This window comes from Eriocheir sinensis, unplaced genomic scaffold (genome assembly GCF_024679095.1).
Source record: "Eriocheir sinensis breed Jianghai 21 unplaced genomic scaffold, ASM2467909v1 Scaffold614, whole genome shotgun sequence".
Taxonomy (NCBI): Eukaryota; Metazoa; Arthropoda; class Malacostraca; order Decapoda; family Varunidae; genus Eriocheir; species Eriocheir sinensis.
In genome coordinates, this window is record NW_026111959.1 from 65,402 (window position 1) to 72,500 (window position 7,099).

Genomic DNA, 7,099 nt, shown 5'->3' on the forward strand with positions numbered 1-7,099 from the left:
GGCTCACGGTGGTAGTGCGAGCGGCCACTTCGGTGTGCGTAAGACCCTCGGGAGGTTAAAGCAGCGTGTGTACTGGGTAGGCATGCGAAAGGACGCGACTGAGTGGTGCAGGAGTTGTGACGTGTGTTGTGCCAAGATGGGCCCCGGGAGAAGGATCAGGCTCTTTACAGGTGTACTCAGGTAGGGCACCCATGGAGAGGGTAGCAGTGGAAATTGTGGGCCCATTCCCTAAGACAGTTCGGGGGAATCGCTTTGTGTGCGTGGCCATGGACTATTTTACTAAGTGGCCGGAAGCGTTCCCTCTCCCGAACCATGAGGCGGGCACAGTGGCGGGGGTGTTGGTGGACGAGTTCTTTGCCCGGTTTGGTGTGCCGCACGAGTTGCACTCCGACCAAGGGAGGGAGTTTGAGTCGGCGTTCCGGGAGTGCTGTAGCACTGGGCATTAAAAAGACTCGTACCACACCCCTACGGCCTCAGTCAGATGGCATGGTGGAACGCTACAACCGCACCCTAGGTCAGGAGTTGGCAAAGTATTGCCAGGAGGGACAGGAGGATTGGGACTTGAAAATCCCCCTGGTACTGATGGCTTACCGCTCGGCCGAACACGAGGTGACTGGGTACACGCCCGCGCGGCTGATGTGTGGACGGGAGTTCCGGCTGCCAGTGGATCTGGTGACTGGCAGGCCGTCGGACGAGGAGATGCCCACTACAGTCACCCCCTACGCTATCGCCCTCCAGGACCGTCTCCAGCAAGTACACCATCAGGTGAGGGCTAACCTGAAGGTGTCGGGCGAGACGATGAAAGACCGGTACGATCGGCGGGCCAAGTCACCACCTTTCAAGGAGGGGGACAAAGTGTGGTTGCACAACCCTCGGAGGAAGAAAGGGTTGTCCCCCAAGCTCCAGAGCCCCTGAGAAGGGCCCTACGACGTGGAACGGGTCCTTTCTGACGTCACATTCCGCATACGCCAGGGGCCTCACAGGCGTGCCATGGTGGTGCACGCGGACCGGCTCTGGCGGTACCACGGTCCCAGGGACTTCTCCTGGGAGGAAGCTGCTGGCGGGCAGCGAGGAGGAGGAGGAAGCGGACCTGGGGCTGGGGGTCGAGGAGCCCCTGGTGACGGAGGATTAGGAGGACCTGGACCCGAGGGAACCGGAGCCCATGGTGTTGGAGGAGGACGCGGGCGAGGAGGTGTGTCCCTTGGACGGGGCATCTGCAGGAGGTAATCTTGGGCCGGAGGTAAGGAGGCCCAGGAGGAGCGGCGTCTCCCGGTTGGATGGATGACTTTGTTTGTGACTGAGCACATGTTTAGTTGAGTTTACTTTATTTGGGCAGGATATGTGTTTCTTTTTTGGGGAGCGAGGACGCTCCATCTTTCACAGGAGGGGTGATGTTACGGCTGCCTGAGGTTCCCGCCAGGAAGTGACGTCACCGAGGGGGAAGGCCTGTGATTGGGGCGCGCACGAGGGCCTTGGGGGACGCCGGCAGGCAGTTGGATTCGAACCTCGGTCGGGACCTGAGGCTCGTAGCGTGGCGGTGCACGGACCCCTTGAAGAAAATGCCTGAATTGGCGGTGTTTCGGTTTGTGGACTTTATTAGAGGGTTTCGACGGTCAACAAGTGGCCGGATCCGGTGGAACAGTGTGGGAACTGTGACAAAGCGAAATAAACCACGTTAAACCGGCGGATTGTGTTTCTGAGCCCGCCGAAGTGGAAGGGGTTTGCTTTCTCCACAGTAAAGTGCACTGGTGGCCAGAGGCTGGATTTCACGGCACGCTGTCGCTCTCGGAGGGAACACAGTGCACACACGCCTGGGAGTCGCACCTCAGGGGACCAAGGACCCGGAAGTAACGTGAGTAGCCCATCCAGACGTTGGACGCCAACCACAAGCAGTGAGTCTCTGGGGACGCTGACAGGGTTTCAGGCACCTGGATGAGGTTACAGGAAGGTTACAAAATATATATATATATATATATATATATATATATATACATATATATATATATATATATATATATATATATATATATATATATGTGTGTGTGTGTGTGTGTGTGTGTGTGTGTATATATATATATATATATATATATATATATATATATATATATATATATATATATATATATATATATATATATATATATATATATATATATATATATATATATATATATATATATATATATATATATATATATATATATATATATATATATATATATATATATATATATATATATATATATATATATATATATATATATATATATATATATATATATATATATATAATGGGAGCAATGGGAGGAGTAATGAGAGAGGACATCTAGCTCATAATATAACCAGGCAGCTTAAAAGTAATTATAGGGGAGTAACAGAGGGCGGGCTAAGAATCTTCTATACTAACAGCAGGAGCCTCAGAAACAAAATAGACTTACTAAGGGGTGAAGCTTGCTCAGAAAATTTTGACATAGTAGCGATCACTGAGACACTGCCAATAGAAATTTTAAATCGGAATTTGAAAAAACGGGTTATCAGATGCTTCTCAAAGACAGAAGGGGCAGAAAGGGAGGTGGTGTTGCGCTATATGTTAAAGACTCACTTAAATGTTTATTTAACAATTCAGTACAAACTAACATGGATTCATAATCAGTTTGGGTGAACGTTTACAAAGGAAAAGAAAAACTAACTCTTGGAGTTCTGTACAGGCCACTCAACCTTAACAGGCAGGACACGAATATATTACTACAGGTTACTGGTAGGGCGAGTAGGAGTATAAATGTCTGCGTAATGGGGGACTTTAATTATAGGAATATAGACTGGGAAGACCTAGTGGGTGACCTGGAAGCCGAGGATTTTCTTGAAGTTATACAAGATAATTTCGTTAAGCAGGTAGTTACTGAGCCTTCCAGAGGAGATAACATACTAGATTTAGTCTTAACTAATAATGGGAGCTTGATACGTGAGTTGGAGGTGGGCGGAGAGCTAGGAAATAGTGACCACAGAACGGTTCGTTTTATTTTAGACTGGGAGGTAACCCGCGAACCAAACCCAGTGTTAGTGCCAGATTTTAGAAGAGCAAATTACGAGGGGCTTAGAAGACATCTTGAAGGGGTAAACTGGGATAATTTAATTTAGGGATTCATGAGGGCAAGAACTGCGGATTGGAGAGCCAATAGAACCAGGTAGAAATGTCTTACAATAATTTAGTTAGAGTAAGAGTAGAGTGGCAAAGACAGCATATACCACAGCGAGCACTTAGAAAAGAAAACAAAGACCCTAAGTGGATGACTCGTGGACTAAAACACGAGATAGGGTTAAAGAAGGGAATTTACCAGAAAATAAAGAATGATGAAACACATCTCAGGGGCCGGTACGTCGAACTGTCTACACCTCTTCATCCTCAAATCAAAAGTTGAATTTCAAATTTAAAAAGTTGAATTTCAAGTTAAAACAGTTGAATTTCATATATGGAAAGTTGAATTTTAAATAAAAAAAAATTGAAGTTCATATAAAAAAAAGTTGAAATTCCAATTAGAAAAGTTGAATTTCTAATAAAAAATAAGTTGAAGTTCATATAAAAAAAGTTGAAATTCATATTTAAAAAGTTGAATTTCAAACTTAAAAAGTTGAAATTCCAATTAGAAAAGTTGAATTTGAAATTTAAAAAGTTAAAATAAAAAGTTTAAGTTCCTATTGATAGATGAAGTGCAAGTCAATATGTGCATACCTATATACATAAATGCATACATCCACAAACTTATTATATATATATATATATATATATATATATATATATATATATATATATATATATATATATATATATATATATATATATATATATATATATATATATATATATAAACCAGATGGATAATTATTTGCCCAGACGGACAGTAATTGTTTTATCTTACAGTAATAATATCGCCTCTCCTCCTCCTCCACCTCTTTCTCCTCCTTTTCTCCGTTCATCCTTTCTAATTTCTTCTCATTTCTTCTATTTTTCTTTTTTCTTATTTCCTCCTCTTCCTCTTCCTCCTCTTCCTCTTCATTCTCCTTCTCCTCCTCCTCCTTTCGTTTGTCATTTCCTGTTGAGAGGAGAGAGAAACGAACAAGTGAACACAGGTGTTGGAGAGAGGAGGAGGGAAGGAGAGATGGGAAGGAGAAAAGGAGGTAGGAACAGGGAGGAAATGGAGGAGGAGGAAAGTGGAGGTAACAGGTGGCTGGAGAGAGGAGGAGGGAGGAAGGAGAAGGCGAGGGGAAGAGTGGGAGAGGGAGGGGAGAGAAAAGGGAAAAAGTCACTCCACAATATCAGTCATTCTGTTGGTGTGTTGCAGGACGTGAATATGGACCCGGAGTTATTGCCAAGGACTTACCAGGTGAATAGCGGTGGTTGTACGTACGTGTGTTTTAGTGTTTGTGAGCGGTGTTTGGACGTGTTTGTCAGTGTTTGTCATCTTGTTAATCTTAGTATAGTGATTTTTGGGGGGTGCCGCAAGACGTGGTTAGGCCCTTATGTGATTGTTAAGGTGAATATAGGTATTTGTACGTGTTGTTAGTGTTTGTGAGCGGTTTTTATACGTGTTTCTTAAGTGTTTTCTTATCGTGTCTTTCATAGGATCAAATCAAATATTCTATATACATTAAATAAGATATGGAAGCGCCACGGTTTTAGGAATAATCATTGTAGCAAATCATATATTCTCTATACATTTAATGATATGGAAGCGCCATGGTCTAAGGAACAATCATAGTGTCAGGTCAAATATTCTCTATACATTTAATAAGATATGGAAGCGCCATGGTCTAAGGAACAATCATAGTGTCAGGTCAAATATTCTCTATACATTTAATAAGATATGGAAGCGCTACGGTCCAAGAAACTCCCCGAGCGGCCTCACCAAACTGACTTTACTGCTGATTAGGATTAGTTACTAAGCTTGGGGGCTGAGATTGGGCTAATTACCTTGCCATAGCCGAATAATTACTTTTGTTAACGTTTACTTATGGTTACTTAGCCTTAAAAACACTCTCCTTAAGCCTAATGATGGCTTGGTAGCGATGTACTCTGTAGATATAGGCTCAGCGGGGTCCGTAATTACCTTGCTATAGTGTAATCATTACCTCTGTTAGTGTCTTCATCTCCTGGTTACCAAGCTTAAATTACAGGTGACAAGAGTTAGACTGGCGCTCCCTCCTTCCCTTCCCTTCCCTTCCTTCTTCTCCTCCCCTTCCCTACTTCCTTCCCTCCTCCTCCTTCCTTACCTTACCTTTCTGCCTTCTCTCCTCATCTTCCCTACTTCCCTTCCCTCCTCCTCCCTTCCTTACCTTACCGTTCTTCCTTCCTCTCCTCCCCTTCCCAACTTCTTCCCTCCTCGCTCATTTCCTTACCTTACCTTTCTTCCTGCCTCTCCCTCCCTTCCCTACTTCCCTCCTCGCTCCCTTCCTTACCTTTTCTTCCTTCCTCTCCTCCTTCCCAACTTCTCTTCCCTCCTCGCTCATTTCCTTACCTTACCTTTCTTCCTGCCTCTCCCTCCCTTCCCTACTTCCCCTCCCTGCCTTCCTTACCTTACTTTTCTTCCTTCCTCTCCTCCCCTTCCTTCCTTCCTCCTTCCTCCTTCCTTACCGTTCTTCCTTCCTCTCCCCCTTCCCCTTCCTCTTCCCCTCCTCCTCATCATACCTTACCTTTCTTCTGCCTCTCCTCCTTCCTCACCCTTCTCTCCCTACCTTCCTTACCTTTTCTTCCTTCCTCTCCTCCCCTTCCCTACTTCCCCTCAACCCTCCATACCATCAACCTATTTTATACTTAGTGTCTGTGTGTATAATTAAGTATATGTATCTATTTCTAAGTGTGTGTGTGTGTGTGTGTGTGTGTGTGTGTGTGTGTGAGATTAATCACCTCTTTGTCTAACTCTCCCACCCATACCTCCTCCTCCTCCTCCTCTCCCCCAACTTATAACAAGCATTCGGCCGTCCACTTGCACCCTCCTCCTCCTCCTTCTCCTCCTCCTCCTCCTCCTCTTCCTCCAACTACCATTCCTCCTCTTATCGTTCCCCTCCCCCCCCTTTTTCCTCCACACACACTTTCCTTCCCTTCCTCCTCTTTCCTTCTCTTCTCTTATTCCTCCTGTTCCCTCTTCCTCTCTCACCCTTCTCATTCCCCATTTTCAGGAATAATAGTAAGAGTAATTATAATAGTTATCGTAATAACACTAAGAAAGGAAATAATTATGATAGGCTGGCAGCGGTGTGTGTGGGTGTGTGGGTGGGTGTGTGTGTGTGGGTGGGTGTGTGGCGGTGTGTGAGAGAGAGAGAGAGAGAGAGAGAGAGTTTATATTTATACTTTCAAGTTGTATGCCTTGAGGGTGGCTTGAGCCTATAGATGACGGGTGGACCAATTGCTGGGTACTGACGTGTTCGGGGGGATGTGTTTGCTGGGGCCATGGACAGTAAACACATGGCCCGTAGTTTTGGCAGATTTATTTATTTATTTTATTTATTTATTTTTTTTTTGGGGGGGGGGCCGGGGTGAGGGGTGGGGAGGACATCATGGGTTTTTGAGGTGGGGGATGATGGTGGCGAGTGAAGCGAGCACTCTAATTGAGGGGCATTTTGCGGCTGATATAAATAACATATAGTTGCTATAGCCCCCGTTGCCCCTATAAATTACGTCCCTGTGAACATCTTTTACCATAGGTTACGAGTGACCAGTTTCAAATGTCACCTCTTTACACATAGAACCCATTCACACTATACAACAAAAACTAGACATAGAAACAGAAACACATTATAATCACTTCTTTTTCCCATTTATTCCCCTCTACTAAGTTACCCTTTCAAATTTACAGTGAATTGTGTGGAAATTAAAACGTGGCAGCATTGCTAACAGAACAAGTTAACAGCTATCCGCCATCGATGGTGACAAAAAATTGACCGCGCACTGGATAATTGTGAGTAATTCTGGCCCTGTTTACTTGTGTCTGTGGCTTGTTTTTGTGGTTATTTTATGTTTTGTGTGTTTTGAATGTGGGGTGAAGAGTGACAGGGACGCTGGATGGGGTGGCAGTAGTGATATGGTTTGGGTTGGTTACAAGTG